We start from the raw sequence: 21,978 nt of genomic DNA, 5'->3' as shown, positions 1-21,978 counted from the left end.
GCATTTTCCTCCCTTTTATTTTTCTGGACAGAAGGTTTGCAAGCTCCACCGGATAGTGCCAAGCGTGAACGAGTTTCCTTAAGCAGCTCATTGCTGGAGCATCTGAGCAAGGGAGCTCCGCTCAGATGAGAGAGGGGAATACAGATAAAACAGCAGGCTGTAACCGATGTGCAAGCTCCTCAGGGCTGTGGCCTGCAGGGAGGACATGAGAGCAGCCTTGAGCCAGCTCCAGCAAAAAACTAGGGCTGTAACAGCCCCCGGCCAGCCCCCAGCCTTAAGGGCCACACACAGATGTTTTGTCCGTTCTTGTTCTTACTTCAGGCTTCATCCGAAAAGGATTCTGCCATTTTCATTGAGCTTTGGATCAGAGTCCCGGAGCAGCTGGGAAACAAAGCAAGACTGTGCACTAGCCAATACCTCTGGACATTAGCAGTTTGGTTTGGTTAGAGAAGGTGTCAGTTTTTAGCAGTTCCCAGTTTCTTTTTAATTTGCCCTGTGCTTCCTCATCTATGCAGTGTGCTGTACGTAGTAATGTGCATCTCTGCAGTGTTGTCCCTTCTATTTATCAAAGTTACACAAAGAAGTTGCACATTAAAACATTTGCCTTTTCCAAACTGGCTTGGTGCTGCCACTGTTCGTCTCCCTTTGCASTGCTAGAAAATGTGTGTTTACAATTGGTAATTACAAGTACAACACTTTGGTACAGGGGAATCTGGAAGCGATGCCTCCGCCTGATTCACTGGAAAAATTTTAGGTGAGTCACTTTGCTAAACATGCCCTATGTTTCCAGGTAACATCCTGGGTTATAAATCGAGGATGTTAGTAACCTGTTACAGAACTGTCAGACGAAAAAATTAAAGCACCAATAAGGAGCTTAGAAATAGTCTTGTTTAATATTGTTTACCATTATAATACCAGCAGTTCTAAATACAAATCTAATGCCAAATGAAAGCAAGTGAAGATAGTCTTTCTGCTTATAGTGCTTAATGTCTTTGGGGGTGCATAATAAAGGGACAGTGTCCTAAGGATGTGAATGGATGTTGTTCACCCTACAGAACTCACTTAACTGGCTGTCACCTACACGAATTATTTCTTGGCACCTCCCCAACCCTCATTAAAAAGTTCTTGCATGTCACTATTCATGATGCATGCATACTGTGAAGATGGTAAATGTTCAAGTTAGAGTGGTTTTTTTGTGTGTGTGTTTTTTTTCCAATATGAGCAGTCAGGAAACCAATGCAAACAGTAAAGAAGGGGAGATGATCTGCTATTGATTCTGTTACGCCTTTTTACTTTGCTTGTTTGAGGAAACTGTTGTAGGATTGGATAGACAAGTGCACACTCAGATGCTGTAGTTTCTGTATGGATGATAATTGTGCATTCTGCTCCTTGCCCCAGTGTAACCGAGCAATGTGCATTACTATTCATTGTGCAGTGACTGGGTCTGTAATCTTTCACACACAAAAGTGTGTGGTAGCCAAATGTAGCAACACAAGAACTAAGTAACAATATTTTGTAAAGACAAGGTACTGAACATAGAGTATCATAAATTGATCCCAAGAGGACAGACCTAGAATATAAACTGTAGTGCTTTGAATATATGCATATTATAATTGTATTAAACACTTTGCAGCAATTTGTATTGTATTACAGCTGACAAAGTATTTTACCTCCCAGTAACTAAATAGTGTTGATATTTTTTCCATATTTATAATTACATTAATTGCTTTGCATATTAATAACAAACAGTTAAGTGTCAGAGCCCAAGCTGTAGCTGCCAGTAATCCACATGCAATTTGTTTTCATATTCAAAATATGAAATTGAACAGTAACTACCCTTTTTGCAAATGTGTATATTGACAGCTTAAATTTTATACAGAAAAGCTCACTGCTTTACCTAAATATTGTAATTTTCATTATCAAATCCATTGCTCATACAATGTCATGCTGAAATGAAGAGAAACTGTGCTAAGAGGTCAGAAGAGATCTGATGAAAAATAAATTAACAATCAGTTCACTTTGGCTAGGAATTGTGACTTATTTCCCAACAATGCTGAACTTTGAAATAGTTCTTTTTCTGCCCTTAAAAACAGCCTCTTTCAGAAGCCACAGCTGAAAGATCCACATTCATTGCAATTTTTACTCTTGTAACATGATTTTATTGGGCTAACAGAATGTAGCAAAGAAGCTTAGGACAACTGACTACTTTACGAAAAGGAGCTATTTTTTAAAGTTTCCAGAGAAATCCTCTTACTACACTTGTATTTAGAAACAATAAAGAAAGAGATTTCAACATAAACCTGGTTAAAAATTTAGTTAAAAAAGACTCCTCTTTAGGTTTCTTGTTTTTCAGCATTTTTTTTTTCATTCACTCTAATTATGCTTCTTTATTTGTGCTGAACTCCTTGCTTAAAGCCAACAGTTAAAACAGCTGATGGTTTTGGAAGTTTGAAAACCGCTGTTGTTTGTCACAGCTGCACAGTAAAGAGTCAGTTCCAACTTAATATTGCAGATGTATGCTGAACTATCTGAGGAAGAGCAAAGGTTAATTAAATTCACAAAATAAGGTGCTTCGTAGTTTTCTAAATATGTCACTCAACCTAAAATTAACTCAATTATTTACCAGTCACACACATGCTAATGAATCCTGACAATCTCAATTGACCTGCTGCGAAGAACTTCACTGTCACCTGATGTTATTTCCTCTGTGTTTTCCCTAAAAGGAAAGCATGATTGTAGCGTTTATTACATATAAAGCAAAAACACTGTGGGATTTTATTACTCTTCTTTTAATACCTGCAATTTCAGGCCACTAGTAAATTAATTACACTTAATTAGTAAGGCTATAAAAGAGGTGCTTCATTTCTGTGAGCGTGTCTGCTGAAGTTTAATCCCCAGGAGATATCTCCTATGATAGTGATGTAAGTGGCTGCTTCTAAACCAACATCAATTATATTATTTAAGAAATAAAGTTGAGGTTATGTTTTCATACAAAATGTGATTAAAACTATAAAGCTTTAAAACACTTAGGTAATATGGTAAATGTGATTGATTTTTATTTCTAAAGTTAGAATCACCTGGGAATGACATTTTTAGCTGTGTGTATCCAGTAGCTATCAGGGTAAATAAGAAATACGTAAGAAATTTTTAAGTTAGCTGAAATCTAAAATGTTCTTATCTACATTCTTCTTAAATACAGAAATACAGTATTTAAATGAAAATGCAGTTATCCTGCATTTATACTTGAAAATAATTATGGGTAAATCTACAAAAGTCTGCACCAGATTATGAAATAGTTTTGCTTTCCTTTTCTAAGGTTTTTCCCCCAAAAGCTTTACGGATTCCTGGATGAGAATCAACCTTGACCCATAAAACAGACATTGCTGTAGCATTGACATGGGTAGGGAACAATAGTCCAGCTGAAGAGATTTCTGGCCTACGGTTATTTCTGTCAGGAAAATGGAGCTAGACAGAGAGTCACATAGTATTTTAAGCTGCTAGGCAATGGCAAACTCTTTGCAGACAGCTGCATGTTCCGCCTTTTGGGACAGAATGGTTAAGCGCTAATTAAGTGGACAAATCAGATCTCAGCAGGCCCTTCGGGAGAAGTCTGCCGTGCCTCCACTTCCCGTGAAAATTTTGGCAGAGATGGGTTTGAAGCTACAAACAATCTCATTGTGAAATGTGATGTTGGGTATGATATGGGCTTGCTAAAACCCAATTTACTGGATTTTACTCAGTTGCTACCACCGACAGAGAAACACAAAAAGTAAAAAAAAWAAAATAAAATAAAAAAATGCAATTTTGAAAACTGAAATTAATCCATATATTCTATTGAATTCCTTTCCCAGTTGTTCCCAGTTATTACTGCATTTGTTTAGATGTAATTTTTTTTATCATTTCCGTGATTTTCTTACTTGATTCATTCAGTGACATAAGCTGTAGTGACCAAGCAGTTGTTTCCATGGTGACAAATTGCAGTGTTACAAGCATCAGGTAAAAGAAACATGTCAACTAAAAATGGAGAAAGTTTACTTACAAAAATAGAATAGAAGTAATGGCTAAAAGTTTGTAGGAGAATGGCTTGGAAATCTAAAAAATATTATAATATAGTCAAGCCTTCAAAACATCCAAAGACGCCAGCACTGCCACCATCATAGCGAAGCACAAAGGAATCTGTCCATACCTGGTAACAACCATCATCTGGGAACACTGATTGCTTCACTGAAAATAGATAAATAACTCCATAATAGAGCTTCAGCAACTTACATTATGTAAGTACCTGATTTGAGTGAATGTATTTAATTGTAAGAAAAAAAAAATAAAGCTTCTTGTTCATCTTCTAGGCTATGGTAATAAACATCCCAGTTTCTTGCTCCTTTTTATTAAGGCCTGTATCTTAAAAGGACCTTGAGTACTTCTGCCATATCACAGATCCAGGAGCTAATCCACTGAAAATGATGGAGTTGCATTAAGCATACATAAATGCAGGTGAAATCTGAGTTGTGTTCAGTGTATGTGGTGGGGAATCTAGGCTGAAATTTAGGAAGCTCCTTTAGGAGACCTCAAATGATATTGTTGTTGAATTCAGTGTTTTTGGGGGTGTATGCTGAGAACGCCAGAAAGACCCTCAATATATACAGTGATGATAAGAGTTAATTTCATTCCCTTCATGAAAACTCTCAGTGGGAATACTGAGCCTTAACTTGGCTCAGAAGTTATTTCCAATAAATATGGAAATAATAGCTCACAGTGTTGCAAACCACAAGGAGATCTCATGGGAAATCTCATCAGATTATGTGATAGGTTTGAAATTAATCCATGTCCCCACTGTATTTACAAAATATACAGTTGTTTCTCTGATGGCTTATAAAGAAAGGTAAACACTACCGTCCTAAATCAGCAAGGAGACTTACAGCAATACATTCTCTTGGTAGGGACTAAATTTCTTTGTATTTGATGAAGGCAATTGACAAAATGATTATATAACTTTCTTGCACTGCAGATATATTGTTGTCTGTGTTTTAAATTAGTTTATAACCTCATTATACCAAATCATCATCTTTCTTGCAGTTCTCCTTGCCTCCAGTTCAGCAGACATTAATTTTTGCATTATCTTTATTCAAAATCTAAAAGGGAAAAAAAACTGTTGAGAGCTTCTTGCTTCTAGTGTAGATATTGCCCAGCTACAGATCCATCTATCCATCTGTCATTCTGTGATTGCTCTTTGGTGAGGGTTTCCTTATGGCACTGGTGTAGCCCCTTTGCAGACTGGTTTGGGATTGCTCCATGCTTGGACTGTGTCACAGTAAGCCAAAAACAGTCTTCTCAGTCTTTCCCTGATGGGCAGGAGAGCATCATCCATGGAAGTATGTATACTTTCCCACGCTTGTAAGCAGCGAATGTCTCAAGAAGTAGAGGACACTGTCTCCAGCCCCTGGATTGAGCTTCTTGCATCCTACTTTTTCTGGAGGGTGATCATGAATCCTGAAAGAACTTAAAGCATGCCAAAAAGATTTTTGCTGGTCAAGAGGTCTTAAAAGGACTGGAAGAGGAATGGTCCTCTTCAGTGCTGAGCTTCTACCCCAAAGCTTGAATACTAGCACTACTTAACTTTGGAGGGCCATGACAAAAAAGAAGCTTGCACTGTGTGAAATGCCATATGAGATGAGTAAGGGCTATTAGACTGGACTAGGCCTTTATTTTTTCTAAAGCAAACTGACTTTCCACATTGCTTTTGTGAACATAGAAACAAAAAAGGGGGAGTCACTGTGCATTTCTGCAGCTTCTCTCTCCTCTCATTATTTTAGCTTCTGTGTAGCTGCTTTTGTATTTGAATTCTACCCTTTTCCTCCTGCACTTTCCTGAGGCTTCCTTCACATTGTAACATCTATCCTTTCTCCAAAAGCATCTCCTTTGCTCCTCTATAAGTTCCTTCTCTTCTTTGAAGACTCAACAACCCAGTGAAGATCCTCTAGGATCCTTTCTGTTGGCTTTTTCTTTCCCAGATAGACTGTCTGTTCCAGTTCTTTTCCCTTATTCTCTGTGCTTGCTGTTACTCTTAAGTGAACCCATCTCCTTTTTAACTCCAATAGCCACTAGCAATGGCAGGCAAAAGATTAATCAGACAACCCCCCTTTCTCTCTTTCTGCAAATTTGGATAGTTCACATAGGCATTTGGTACAAACAGTGTCTTTGATTTGCTATAAACTCTAGTTCTACTTAGAGCTTTTTTCTGCATTTCAATAGACTGTTGTATCAGTGTAACAGCAGTCACACCTGACACTAGTGTCAAAATACGATAGATATTTGTCTTCCTTTAATTAATCATGTAGAAGAGGAAAACAAGAGAAAACCCACATAATCCTTTATTCCCTCTAATACTGATGCTTCCTAGATTCCCATCCTCTTTATCAGATTTTAAAAAAACATCTGAGTATATTTTAGAATCTTGTACATTGTCTGATCAGTACAAACACAACGAAGCTTCTTTTCTACTTCTTGTTATTCATGGTAGAGGGATTTTGTATTTCATTTGTAACTGTATGTTTTCCTGATACACAGTGGGGGAGGAAAAAGGACTATATAGCTCTTTAATCTTGTTTACCCTGCCGAGCCATAGCAGTTAGTATGGGGCATATACCATATATAGAACTATATGCTAAATTTTGGTCAATTAATCCTCAATGTGATCAAAAAGGAAGCCCAGACTGGTGATACAGGTGCTGTTGACAGCATAAATACAAGACAATGAGGTTGCAGTAGACTAGCTGAGGGTCTGAAGAACCATTATTATTGGTAATGATGTATGCGATGGAAAGAAATCAGGTTATTTCAGAATCAATGTTAGGTTTGTAAGTGGGAATCTAGGTTAAAAACAGTTGTTATTATTCATCAGGTGAACTGGTTTTCAGCTGAATTGCTTGGGCTTTTTTAACTTTATATGATGAGAAATTAATAATTTAAGTGCATCTCCTGCTTTCCGAAACACTGAAAAATACAAACCTGACTAGTATAAGGTACTTAAAATTGTGTTTAGCTTGGAGTTATTCATCTGTTTGTCATTTGGAAGCAAAATTAATATTACTCTTTGTGCACCAAAACCTTTATACTGAAAGTTTTCTGAAATTTCAGTACATAAAATCCTATAGAAGCTCTGCTATTGGAAACATTTTTTGTTTTCATGTACTGTAATGTGTATTTGTTCAAACAGAGAAATGCTCATCTGATGAAAAGATAACAGTGACAAATTACTTCAGCTTTCATGCTTACCTACTGTTTTCCATTTTGCAGTGAATTCCTGGCTGGTTCCAAGAGGTAGATAGATCTGGATTCAAAAAGTTACCTTGATGCCTTTTTCAGCCAACCCCTGTGACCTGATGATAAAAAAGAAATTTAGTCATCCAAAGGACCATCCTTTTTGTATAGTTCAAACTCCACTAGATACCTAAAGGATTGCAATTTTACTGTTTTCTCTGAACTGCATTAATTTTCAGGGGATATATGGGACCTCTACCTTTAYTGTCACAAGAGCAGCACTTTAGATATCAACAGTGTAACTATCTGTTGAATCTAAATAGCATGCAAATTGTGCTTCCCATACTCATTCAATCTTATTGTGGGTTATGCTGTATATGCTCTGTTAATCCTTTTGAAAAATTATTGACTCCTGAATAACTTTCTTTTACTACAATAAATCTTTTTTTTTTTTTTTTGTCATTGACTTTTAAGTTCAAGGGCCTGTTTTATTTCTCATCAGAAAACAAATTTCTCACTGTGCTTAACATGAAGCATTCAGGGATTATGTTTTCCATTTTAATGGAGGTTCATCAGTCTCCCCTGTCTTCTCCTCACTGAATAAGTGATTCTTATGCAAAATACAGGATGGGAGCATGCAAAAAGAGAAAAGAGAAACAAAACAATTTAAAAAAGTTGAAAGTGAACATGACAGAAGTTTGCAGTACTAACATATTTGCATGTGTAAGAAAAAATAATTTGGAACTCTTCCCTCGTTTACCAATATTTACCATATTTCATTTGTTAGAACAATTGTTATTTACCAGAGATCAACATGAGCCTTAAAATAGAAGATGCCATGCATCCCAGCTCACTCTTGAGGTCTGCATCTGTGTCTGCTTTTTAGCTGATCCACCTTGGCTACCCACCGAAGGACTGTAGACATCTGCTCGCGAAAGAGATGAATGTTCTCACACTGTTTTAGAAAGAATTTGCTGCCTTGAGATGAGCAAACACATGTGTTTAGGGTTACCGACTGCTTAGAATCGATATGTGCCTATTTCTGTCTGATGAGTAGAAAAGGAGCCTGAGCTGACTGGGTTAGATGCGGACACTGATATTTTATCAGGTGAGTCTAACCCAGTGTGTCCAGAGATCCCTGCCTGCTATTTTTGATTTGATAGGCCATGATTCCTGCAGAACAATTTTGCACCGTTATTTCTGCTCCTGTTTCTTTTGTAATGCCTTCTGATATGAAGCACGAATGAGACCCTCTTTCCCTGCTCCCACTCAGAGGTTTAGTGAGTCTTGTGTCTCAGTGTGAAGGCACCACGGTCTACTGACTGGAGCACAGAGTGCAAATATTTTGGCATTTTTTCCTTGTTCTACCACCAACTCTTCCTGTGATTTTCCACAGGACAAAATGGCATTGGCCTGTGGTTCTAGCTTCCCTTTCTGTTCAATGGGAGAACTAATAGTGATGGCTGCTTATTTATGAATGTAATGTGCTATATAAGCTGAGATTTGAGAGGGCTTCTTCCGTAAGGCAAAATTCTGTGAAGTTCAATAAACTACTCATTACTGGCATTGTTATTAATATCGTTACTATTATTATTTCTGCACTGGCTTCCAACTGGGTTCTCTGCACTCCTAAAGGGGTTGTTTTTAGTGTAAAATCCTACTGGGAGAGGTGCACCTTTAGCTGCCTTTTAAGCAATGAAAGTCAAGGACATTCATTGTGTTACAAGGCTCACTCTACAGCAAAGGCAATATTACTATTACTTCAGGTCCATCAAAATTCAGGCGTTTCCTGTGTGGAAGAGCTGCCTGACAAAATGATTTTGAAATGCTACTTCACATTAAAAGTAGCGTAAGAAAATTATCCCCATGATGTTAGTATCTGTGTATAGCCAGTAGTTTAACAAGGAGCTCTTCCTGATATATTTCCAGTCTTTTGAAGAAATCCACATTCTGGAGTACATTAGCCTGCAGAGGGAAAGAAACAGGGAAGCTTTTTTCCCCATTAAACAAATGCTTTCTCCTAACTAAGAATAGAGGTAGTTCTCTTTTGGCAAGCAAATGACTGTTAAGGGCACTTTGCTGGCAGTGTTTGTGCTGCTTGTGATCTTGCTGTCCGTTTATTGGTGGCCTGCACAAATGGGCAAAATCCCCAGAAAAATGACAGCATGCATAAGTTAATTAAACAAAAGAGCCACATCTGCATGTTCTTGGAGGAGGGAGTGCAAGCAGCTCACCTCCTGCTGATGGAGTGGTTGACTTTCCTGCTGAATTATTTCTCAGCCCTGCCATCCTTCCCTTAGGAGGAGCCTTAACAGGGTTTTTAGGTGGTGGAAGTTAGAATTAAGTTTTTTTTTTTCTTTCTTTCTTTTTTTTTTTTAATGCCATGAAATACCCTCTCCATTAGCAGAACCAGTCTCCTGCAATTCTTTCTTCCTGAAGGAAGAAAGAAGTTTTTTTAGTTTTATTGACAGTGTTTTAGACTGGGTAATTTGAAATGTGAGCAGCGCAGGCAAGCTATATTTTTTGGAGCCTGAGAACATCCTCTTTCTGGAAAATCTTTCTGAAATTATCTTTTAGTGAGTAGAACTTGATCCATTCTATAGATGAAAGAAGCTGCTGTTCACAGATATTTTGATGAGGCTTAGACATTGTCATGTCTAGATGGTACAATGGATTTCATTATATCCAGAAGAAAGCTAAGCCTGCTAGAGACAAGTAAATAAACTCAAACGTCTCTATCTCTCTCTTCCCCCCCACACCCCACCATTTTTTTTTCCTTTTGTACTGCCTGAGTTTTAGCAATGGGCTCTTTCAAAAGTCTTTGGTGACCCCTCACACGTAGCACCACTCTGTGTGAAATTTTATTACAATGAAATCATCAGGGGAAAACAAGAAATCAATCCTGGCCATATAGTTATTACTATGCTTTAAAAAGTTAAAAACCTTTGGAGAATAGAGTTTCAGTAGACTGATGATATGTCACAGAAGAGCTGTCTTCTTCCTGTGCAAGTCTTTGTCTAAGATGGATACAAGGAAACAAAATATTCTGTCATCAGGCTCTTGCTTGCATCCCGACCCCCCTCTAACAGCAGCCTGGTGTTTACTGTTGTTAGTAGCCACCTGCTTCCCTTCCAATCCTCCTCATGCAAAACACAGTCCTTTCAGAACAGTCATTATACGCTTGGAAATGGCAAAGCAATTCTCCAAGTCCTACTGATTATGTTGTATAGCAACCCTACTGTATGCCGTTTCTGCTGCTTGGAAGGCTGGTAGCTGCTTGGCAAGCTAAAGAAGAAGCTTCTTTCCAATAACAGTGTTTTTTTGTTTTTTTTTTTTTTAATCCCAGAGTGTGGTATTATTTTTCTAGTGGTGTGATTATAAAAGAAAATACACACAAAGCTAAAGAAATATTCCAATATATTTATAATATAATATTACGATGGGCATTAAATAAAGTCATTCAAGTGCTTGAGCTCATTCAAGTATTTTTTTTGCTTTTTTAAAGAAATAATTGTTGCACAGAAAGTCTGGCCTGAATAGGAATTATTTGATTAAAAGAATACTGGCCCAGGTCTTGTGCTGGGCTTTCTATAAGCTTAAGCATGCAATCATTTTTACTGCCATTGTTGAAAGTAGATGGATTTAAATAGGGATTCTCCCACACAGACTGTTTAATACTGATACTTTTAAGGAAGAGAGCACAAGTGAATTGAAATAAAATCCAGAACCCATGGCTCAAGATGAGTGTGGGACAGCGTCTGAAGGGAACCCTGGAGCTGGTGGAAATGGCAGGAGTAGCATTACACAGCGAGGAGACCAGAGAGCTGGAGAATTTGTGAGGATGGAAAAGTAGCATTTTTTTCTCTTGAGAGCCCTTTGTTTTGATTGGATTCGGGCCTCATTCTCTCTTAACCTATTGCTGCCTATAACAATACTTTCAAATGTAATTGGCACTCCTACCATCTGCCTGCAATCATTTATGGAAAGCAAACTGAGTTTCTGGGGTTTCTTAGACCTACCCTACCTAAGAAATAAAACTCCCTAAATGTGAACCAGCATACGAAAAAGTTAAATATGGAAATCATGTTGAAATCTTTATAAAACTTTAAAGAACTTGCATTCTGTTCATTGTAATCTGCATTAATGAATTGGAAAGATGCATTACATTTCTGCAGATCTAGACAAGGAGAAGAAAAGTGCCAGTGGCTGAGCCTCTAAGACTCTGGGCAAAGCTTCGTGCTGCTGGAAACATTCTTGTTTTGCAAAGTGAATAGTAGCTGATTGTTAAAGCATTGTCTGTGCTGATGGCAGGAGTTCAGAAAATGTCTAAGACTCTCAAATAAAATATAGCTGAAACTAAGTTTTAAACAAGAAGAATCCTGTCTACAAAAACCTATGTGCTATAAAACTCTTTTTGCCAAGAATGTGACGAGCAAGGACTCGACAGATGAAGAAATAGCAACAAACAAGCCCAACATTTCCAGAGGCGATGGAAATGTGCTCGGAGCAATGATGCAAGCTCTCGGTGATTCTGGGTGTGTCACCCACATCTTTGCATTCCAAAGAAGTCCAGAAATACTTGGTGTGTCCCTAATAGTTTGGAGAGACTTGACAAGAGATGTCACTGAGTGTTTATTTGAAATGTAGTCGCAGGGAAATATGAAGCAGATATGCATTCAATCTGAGGGCTACAAGAGGAGAAAAAAAAGAGGTGCAATTATTTACCTTAGGGCATCTGATTTTTCAAGTTCAAAGAAAACAGATGTGTTTCTTCCTGTATAGGGCTGTTTGAAAATTTGCAGGCTTTATATAGAAAGTATTATATTTATCAACAAATAAATATCTTTAAATGGTGCCTAAAGGCAAAGAATGCCTTGGTTTTATAACAGCATTCTAGAGAATTACCTCAACAGTTTGTTGCTGTTAAAGTAACTGATATTCCCTGAGAAGCTGCTACCATAATGCCCTTCAGTGTTAGTGTTCTGGCATATATCTGTGTACTAGGTGACTTCTGTATTTTGCATGTGCCAAAAAGATGCTACCAGGTTTTGATCTAAAAGGGAAATATGTGGATTTTTTTTTTTCAGTAGCATAGTAGAAAGGAAGGTAGCTTGTATGGATCAGAGAAAGAAATTATTGTTTTGAGTTTCCTCCTGGTGGTCAATACTTAGAGATGGTATGCAAAGAAGTGGGGAAGCTTAACCCTCCAGGAGCATCTCTGAAGATATTATAGAAGGGCACATTGTTGTTTCGGTTCCCCATCCACTTTCCAAACCAGAAATCCAGAGTTAAGGTTTTACTTATTAAAATAAATACATTTTTCAGAAAAAAAGTAAAGTAAAAATTAACTGGACCATGAAGAAATCATGCCCATCTTCAAAGGACTGGTTCAGAATCAGAAAAGGATCTAAAAGAAGAAACAAGGTGCATAAAAGATTGGAGCATGCGTGGGTCAGAAGGTATAAAAAATCAATACAATTAGGCAATTCAGCCTTAGCTGTTTGGGATTTTATTGAGTTCATTCACTCGGTAGATCTTATGGACTAGTATAAACAGTTTCTCTTCTACACTTTGCATAAGCTCAAGAGATTCAGCAACCCTGGAGAAGATGTAGAACAAAGATGGTCTCACTGGGTTTCCAGTAGACAGTCCCCTCCACCCCTCTGCTCCTTTGCTTTGGACATCATGCAAAGAGTATTTGCTGGCCATCATTAGATTTCCCATGTTCAGAGTAATAAACACGGTTAAAACTTGAGGTTTTTTTTTTTCCATACAGACGCTGTGACTGAGTGGGAAATGTATATTTATCTTTCAGGATAGAATTTGACCTAAACTTGCATCTTGGTCTCATTTGCATACTGACTTCTTATTTTTGGGAAGTATGAATTATCTCCATACTGTGATCTGAAAAAATGTGCTGACTGATTAGTGTTAGTGTTTGGATTTCAGCACTCCACATTTGCTTGCTGATCTACTTTATTTGTATATGGTGGTAGGACACTAGTCAAGACTAGTGTCTCAGGAATTTGAGACTATGTCTTGAAGGACTTTTTATGTAAGGGGAGAAAAACATGCATTTTGGGGAAGGGGGGTGGGGGTGGCTGAGCTCTAGCTTGCGAGTAGAGTAGAAAAACAAGGAAAAGAGAGAAGTAGAGAGAGCAGGTGAAATAAGTCTGCTGAGGGGTGGAGAAAGTGTAAAAGTGGTAAAGCCCCTGTTAGGTGCTGCGTGAGTCTGCACTGCAATTAAAGGGAAGCTTTCTCTGGGCTAGCGATTACATCTAGTTGGCTTGGGGAGCTCTGGGTAGCAATGGAGATGCAATGATAGAGAGTTCAGCTTGGCCCATCAGGAGCCCTAGGTGCGTGTTTTGGTTGCTGTCACACTGAAATCTGCGTTTATTTTGTTTTAACAACCATCACCAGCCAGGGAAAGCAGATTAAGGGAGCACAGGAATGTCTCTGTGCTGCAAACGTGCCTTTGTTTTCAGGGCAGGATTCCTCTCCTTCCTTCCCCGCTTTTTTACCCTTTGCCCTCCACTTTTCTCCTCTGCTTCACCTACTAGATAAGGGTCCCTGAATAAATATGTAGCGTGGAAGACTCGCTGGAGCAGCTTCTTAACCTGACTTCAATCCGGCTTCAAATTTGTGTATGAAAAGGTAATAGGGTAATTTATCACCTTTATTCAGGTAAACAGATAAAATTGCGGGCAGCTAACAACCTTCATTTGTGTGCGGGAAGTTACAGTTTCCATTTAGCTAGCAGGGCCTTTCCCCGTCCGGGGTGTATTACTCAGAAGGGAGCAATCACTTATAGTTTTCCACCAGCAGCTTTACCCAGTGCTGGCAGGTAAATCACAGAGCAGAGCTTGGTGCTGTCTTTTAGCTTTGGTAGTTGTAATTGTAGCAATTCTTTAGCAAACGTCCAATTAATCCATACAGGAATCTCATTCAGTATAGCTTTTGAAAATAAATAAGGAGTTTGTAATAACCAACCTCTCTATAAGAGCAAACAATAAAGCGCATGTGGAAGAAGCTTCATCAAGATCGCTTGACCTATGAGTAAAATAAAAAGGAGGACAAGACAGGCTTTCCTAGTGATTTACTTTCTATGCCCATGAATCTTTTTTTTTTTTCCCCTCTGCTATTGTGATTGTGTATGGGGTTTTTTTTGTTTTTTTTTTTTTTAGTCCTGCTTACCCTTTTCTACCCATTATGGGTAGAAAAAGTAAAAGGGATTGTGATATTTTCTCAGCAGTGATGAAAGGAACAGGACACTTCAAGGACATGCTATAAAAGTTGTTAGGACTGCAATGTGCTGTATCTTCTTTGAGATGAAAGTACAGTGTATGGTCTGTACTGGATTAATGTGATTCATACTGAAGGATGCTAGCTGTACACATGTAAACATGATTTTGCATGTTTACATTTTAACTTATCTTTTATATTAACTTTATGTTTTCCCCAGAATTTTGGGTGAGTATTCTGTTGAGGCTCCTTGGAAGGAGCCAAGCAGTTCACACTGGCAAAGAATCTGGCAAAAGACACAGTTTAAATATTTAGCACCAGCAACAGAGGGATATTTGAAAACTAGCTGCACACTTCAGTCTATTTTCTTTAAGGGGCTTATTGGGAAAAACTGATAAAGTAAAGGCACAAAATTTTGAAAATTTTAAAGAGCTTCCAAAATGTTAAGGAGTATTTAGTAGTCCAAGTTGAATATATTTTAACATAAAGTGATGTGGGTTGGCTTTTTTCCTATTTTTGGTTCAGAGGAAGGGAAGAGAAAGCAGAAGGGGCTGGGTGCTCCACAGTCTGCTAGAAGCCCTGGGATTGGAAACCACAGAATGAAAAACAGCAGATGTGAAACAGTGGCTTCTGACTTCCTTCATATGAGCACAAATGCATCAACTTAATAACATCATTTAAAACTCCTCTTTTGAGGCCATGGAAGAAAAGAACATGGAAGTAATTAGTACTAGTCTAAAAAAATCCACAAGAAGACGTTTGTCCTTGGTAAATGTTTTTCCATATTGCTTTATGGTTTCTACATACCCAGACAAATTAGCATGAGGAAGTAAAGCAGCACTTTGGACATCATATGAGATTGCTATGCAAGACTGTAGTGTGGATGTGGCTTTATCATAAAAGACAACTGCTCCACTGTGCAGCAGAGCTGTTTGTATTGGCTGAAGTGAGGATGGAGGCTCTCATGATGTACCAAACTTCAAGCTGTAGTTCCCTTTAAAAATAATAACTAATAGGAATTTTAATCCAATTACACTAGCAGGTCAAGGAATTAGTGGGCTTTCATACTGATGGTATTGCGTGAAACATTAGTTGAGCTATGCAGCTGAATAACTATAGAGGATTTAATTATGACAGTTACTGATGTTTTTCAGAACATCAAAGACCTAGCTAGCAGATTATGAAGCAGATGTATTACATGAAGTAGAAGTTGATCACAATTTTCTGGATATTCATTTTGTGTACCAAGCAAGAACATAATTATTGAATAGCTTCTACTACAATTTTTACAGCTTTTTTTTTTTCTTTTCCCCCAGCAGTTACCTTTATCTGGTAGAATATGAACTTGCCCTCAACAGAAGCTGTGGAAAAAAAAGCATTGGCCTTTAATTAGCTTGGTACATTTAATATCATACTACATGCATATGGTTTGATGTGTACCAAGGCTAAAGGTAGATCAATTTATCTTAGAGTTAATATTTTCTAATTCATGCAACCTGAGCAGGGGTTTTTTTTTATTACTCAAAAAGAGTTTAGGCTGCAGCAGTGGTACCGATCTTCTCAAGCCCTGTTCCTTAGCAAGAATGCTAGGAAACATATGCTGTTCTGAGCAGAGCAAACACAGGTCATTCACAAGTGGGCTGAAGGATATTCTGTTTTATTTTGTTTTCAATATATCCATAGGAAGCCAGAGGTAATCTCATGTTTGTGGTGCTGTTTTATTTACTGAAAGAATCTCATGAAATTTTTACATATAAGCTGTACCGTGAGGTCTCAGCTCTTATGAGGAGTGCAGCCACAGTGAATCAAATTTGTGAGAGGTCAAGGAGGTAAACATTATAGTACATGTACCATGTATACCATGTGTATTGCTTTTCTGTAGCGCACTAAGTGTTGATATTATAAACACTGCTCACCTCCAAAACTGGATAAATTCCTCTGCTGAAGCTGGAGTATGGGCATGACAGAACAAAAAAATGATGCAATTGCTTTGTGTGTCCACTACATACCAGCTTCTCTTCTGGTGTGAAAGGATGAAACAACATGAGCCTCAATGGAATTACTCTCATTTTTACCAACAGCGATATTTGGTTCTGTGGCATTCAAGTACTACAAGACTTGAGGAAACTCGTGGCTGTCAGATTTTTCAGAGTCTCTAACTGAAGATAATTTTGTTTATGAGCTCCCATGAAAAAACAAAAGAACAACTGAAACCATTTTGGGGAAAAAAGCTTGTTACATTCAGAGTGGCATGTTTCTTAATGATAGTGCTGTATATGGTGTGGATTTTTCTTACATTATTTGCCACATATAGGTCAGATTGCAAATAGCATGCAAGTGTGAAAACAGCTCTTTTTATGGTAGCAATACTAGAAGAATTTCTTCTGGGAAGAGTTCTGAACAGGTAGATGATCACTTAGGTCCTTTTGGCCTAACAGGCCTTTTCCAATTCTGTAAAGCTGACAACAGTTAAGGGAAGAGATGAACAGTCCTTGCTGGGACACTGCAGCATTTGTATGAGAAATGGAAGTGGGTCATTCTGGATGTAACACTTAATGGAAACATGTTATGTCAGCATCAAGATGACATTTGAAGATCCATCTGGAGAGGGTGTGTCCACTTCTTCTGCCATGACACCTGTTTAGAGGCAGACGTAAAATTCCCCTTGTGAATCACGCCAGCGCAGAGCCGGCAAACTCCTGTTCCTTCTCTTTCTCTCATTATGTTTGATGTCTCATCCTTGAATGGGAAGGACTGTGGTTTACTAAGGGTCCCAGTGGAAAAGAAGGTTTTAAAGAAATTGGGAGGAAACAAATGGTAAGTTCTCATATCACAGATTATGTGAAATATAGCTCTCATCGTGGCACTATTAAAATGTCTTAAAATGGTTTATTTTAAAAAACACTATAGAAAGGATTTTTGTGATGTATTCTTTCAAAAATGGGTGATATAAATGAACAGTAATGAGTAATAAAATGGATGGCAAAATGAGGGAGTTGTTTGTTTCAGAACCATAGACATTGTACATTAGATATTATAGATTAGGGTGAAAAAACAGTTGTTTAAAAATGCTGTTCAAAACATCATGGTTTGGGCTAGTTCATTTTCTCTTCCACTTGGGTTTGAACATTTCATGTCCCTTGGAAATTACATATTGAAACTAATGTTCCCCATAATAATGCATAAAGCTGGAAAGTGCTGGATCTCAAGCATATTAAGCAGTAAATACTCTGAATTTTTATTGTTGTCACATACCTTTTGATAGGCAGTCCCAGAATAATATAATACTATGCCTAGAACTGATGTGTTTATTGTTCTAAAAAGATGAATAGGCAGATGTTGACTCTGGCTGCTAGATGAAAATGAAGATTTCTCTAGCATCAAGTGTAATGTTGAATTTGTTGCTTGAAACGACCTATCTTTATTTTGACAAAGCATTTCATCTGTTAAATGTGATCCATAAGTCTAGTTGCAAATATTTTTAAAAATACTGTCAGAAAACCAAATCTTGTATTAGCATTCATAGAGGACAGAGAAACAGATCTGTGTTTTGTCTTATTCATTGTGATGTCCTGAACACTTCAACATGCTTTCACRTCTGTGCATTTAGAGGTGAATACTGACATAAAATCCGGGTCACTTCAGTTGCACAAAAACTGAAGCAGAGCCTTAGAGTTTTTTGGTAATATATAAGCCCTCTGAGTTACAAAAATCAGTTCCCTTAAGGCAGGCTTTCTTAGCATGGGCACAGTCTTATAGTAAGATATCAAACTGTTTTTTCTAGAGTGTAGCTGTGTCTCAAACTTTGCAGCTCAGATAATGGGCAGATGAAGCATAGGACTACTGCTGAGTGTATAAGCATATCCTTAAAGGGATCTATCTTGCGGAATTAGAGAGTATAGTCTGTTTGGAATAATCTAGCTAAACTATCATATATTCAACTTATGTCTGTTTTCAATTGTCTGTGAAGGTAAGGAGATTAATGTTTGTCTACAGAGGAATCATACTAAATCTGCCTTTTAAATTGTTACAAGATATACAGCTGGGCAGGCACATCTGTAAGGGTGAAATGAGAGAAATGTCTCTTGTTTCATTTCTCTAGCCACGTGTAAATCTCTAATTTTAAGGGCATTCAACCCTTGGTTTAGATTTGTTTACTTTAGTTTTATAAATCCCATTTTAAATCTATTTTAATGAGCTGTTTATGCAGTGATAGTATTTTTAATATATGCTTGGGTTACATGTACCTCTTAAGTCAGGCAATGTTGTATAGAGAGGACATGAATTAATAATATGGCAAAGGCAACTGAAGTATCTCTAATATTCCAGCCAAAATAGATTTTGATGTGGGTGCCTGTCTGCCAGCTTGCTTGCCCGTCTGGAACTGACAATTCAGGCTGCCTTTTCTCTCCTCAAGGGTGGCTGATTTTGCCAGCCCTGCTGCATCCTGGAGCTAGTTAGGATCTGGGCTCCCCAGCACAGGAGAGATACAGAGCTACTGGAGTGAGTCCGGTGAAGGGTTACTAGGATGATTAAGGGACTGGAGCATCCCTCATATGAGAAAAGGCTGAGAGAGCTGGGATTACTTAACCTGGAGAAGAGAAGACTGAGAGGGATCTTATCAATACGTATAAATATCTGAAGGGAGGGTGGAGCTAGGCTCTTTTCAGTGGTGCCCAGCGATAGAATGAGAGGCAATGGGTACAAACTGAAACACAGGAAGCTCTGTCTGAACACAAGGAAAAAACTCTTTTTGCTGTGAGAGTGACAGAGCACTGGAACAGGTTGTCCAGAGAGGTTATGGAGTCTCCATCCTTGGAGATATTCAAAAGCTGTCTGGACACGGTTGTGGGCAACCTGCGCTAGGCGACCCTGTTTGGGCAGTGGGGTTGGACTGGATGATCTCCAGAGATCCCTTCTAACTTCAACCACTCTGTGATCTTCCAGCCTGGTACATGACTGTGGGATGACTGTGACTGTGACTGTAGGATGAAGATCAGGGAACAAAAGAATGCCAGAAACCACTATTTCAGCCCGTATGTAGTCTGCAGGGCAATCTTTCTGCACTTAGCTCACTCTGTATGGATGAAGAGAAGCAGAATAGTACTAATACTCAAGCCAGCACATCTAATTAGCACAATAATCAGCTTCACCAAAGATTGTAGTTAGCCCGCTTATGAAACTCTGCAAGTATTTGTAAAATGTTGCAAGCAAAATTCCCAGAACCATCTCTGACAGGGAGCATGATGCATGGGTGTTAGCTGGGCAGACTTTTTGGCTGCTTGATTTGCTTGCAGCTTTTCCAGCAATGGCAGATCTGGATGGGACAGATTACTGACCTGAGCCTAGCCACAATGCGGGGGTATAACATGGCTCTTTGGCAGTCTTTGGGTGTGCCTACTTCCTGGCCACTCATATGGGGTTCCCTAATTTGTCTCCAGACATATCTTCAATATCATAACAAGAATAATTAAAACCAGAATAGCAATTTGGTGCTCTGACCATCTGGGATCCAGGCTGAGAGATGAGATATAGTACAGACCCTAAAGCTGTTGGTAAGGTAAGCTTTCTTATTCTTTTTTGTAATTAATTTAAATGGTTCTTAAATGATTTTTAAATGAGTTTATACTCGAAACAGCTTTGAAAATCTGCGTCTTTCCAATGAGATCTGACTGCTGCTTCTACTGCTGTCTCAGTCTGATTTCCAACAGGAAGAACTGACTGTTAAGCACACCAGAACCTCTATATCAGCTGAGTGAAACCTCAGCACAGCAGTAAAGGATAGCAAATAGAAACAGTAGGAAGCTTTTCTAAAAACCATTTAGAGAATCCCTGTTCTAATATATGAACCCCAGAGGGGGGGGAAAAAAAAACAGGGGAAAAGAGGGCATTACATGTGCTTTATTAGCATGAGCATGTGATGGCTGTGGTACTTGCTAAGAAAGAGAACGCTGGAAGGTACTGAGTGTATGAAGTTAAAGCTGATGAAAGTCTAATATACAGTAGCATTTTTGGAATGTCACACTTTTAATTGGTTTTTCTTTCCCCTTGTAGAATATCATAGAGAGACTGAATTGGTTTTACCATCCCACTAAGGCAAGAGATTCTATCACACTGAGGTGTAAGGGAGGAACTGGAAGAACAGCAGAGCCAGAAGTAATTGTGGGCTCATCTTTGGACTTGTCTGTTCCAAGCGTTGGAGCAGAGTAAAGAGGAGTACTAACTGAGATGATTCTTTTGCAACCTGAAGCAGTATCACCATGGAAGGGTGCGCCATTCCAGTGCTGTCATTCCCAAGCTAATTAGACTCATTAAGAGGCAGGGCTAATGGTATTAGGTGCAGTGGTACACTGATGCAACTAAGCAATTTTCAGGACCCAAGTTAAGCCAGTGTTTCACTGCACCCTGGAGTTCTGAGGACTTTTGCTGAGGGTGTGTTCCCAGTGTTTGATATATCTCCTGTCTCCTCAGTGGTAGAAAGTCTCTCATGAGTATGGTGAATTTAGTCTTCCAAAAGCTGACTGTATAGCAGAACTAACAAAAATGGGTCCCCTTTAGCAGCCAGAGGAGGAAAGGCAAGAAGGAATCTATCCAGATACCTGTCTAGGTTCAACAGGAAAGGAAAAAAGGCTGGTGGTTTTCCTGAAGGGCTTCACTTGAAGTTACGGGTGAAGCTGGGGTAGGTGAAAAGCTGTCTATATTATCTAAACATAGGCTTAGATTTTTGGCCAGGTGAGTAGGCTAATACTATACCATTTTGATTCATTTAAAAAGTAGAGTTTCTGTTTCCTATTGCAAAAAGAATGGTGGAAAATTATCCTCAGATTTTTCAGTGCAACAGCAACCAGCCCAGTAGCTGCTCCACAAGGGACAATATCAACTTTTGGCAGCCCAGAAACATTAGCCCACGTTTTGTTGTAGCAGCGACTCCATCAGCAGTGGTAGTTTGAAGAGCTGATGTTCCACAAGGTTGACAGCTGAGCCCTGCTCAAACAATGACACTGGGTTCTGGCTGCCCACTTTAGAGAGTGGCCAGCTGATGTCTCCAAAGTGCTGCCCGCTTCAGGGCTGTTGGTCACATGACCTGTACTTTTTTGTCTCAGAAAGCTCAAGTCATCAGCAAGGTTTAAGACTACAACAGCCAAAATACACTTCTCAGGGCCCCAGAAAAGTGCATTTTTCCACCTTGAGTCCAAAACCTTTTTCATCCTTGCTGTTGCTCTATACCTGACAGACACTAGCAGGCCCCACCTGAAGGTCTGCACTCTGCTGATCAGTCTGGAGTTAACCTGAGAAATTCTGCCAGCTGTCTTTCAGATCTGGGCTTATCAGGCGGATCTGAGCTAGAGACATTTGCAATCCAAGCTGCTCAAGAACAAGTAACATCACCAATAACACAGTTCAGAGGCTTGTATTTCAGTTCATCTTTTGCAACTACCTCTGGAATGGGATATGGACCTTTTAGGAATCATGAGAGGT

This window comes from Apteryx rowi, unplaced genomic scaffold (genome assembly GCF_003343035.1).
Source record: "Apteryx rowi isolate R43461 unplaced genomic scaffold, aptRow1 scaffold_698, whole genome shotgun sequence".
NCBI classification, from domain to species: Eukaryota; Metazoa; Chordata; class Aves; order Apterygiformes; family Apterygidae; genus Apteryx; species Apteryx rowi.
The sequence above is the reverse complement of the archived record's forward strand: the minus strand, read 5'-3'. Positions refer to the sequence as shown.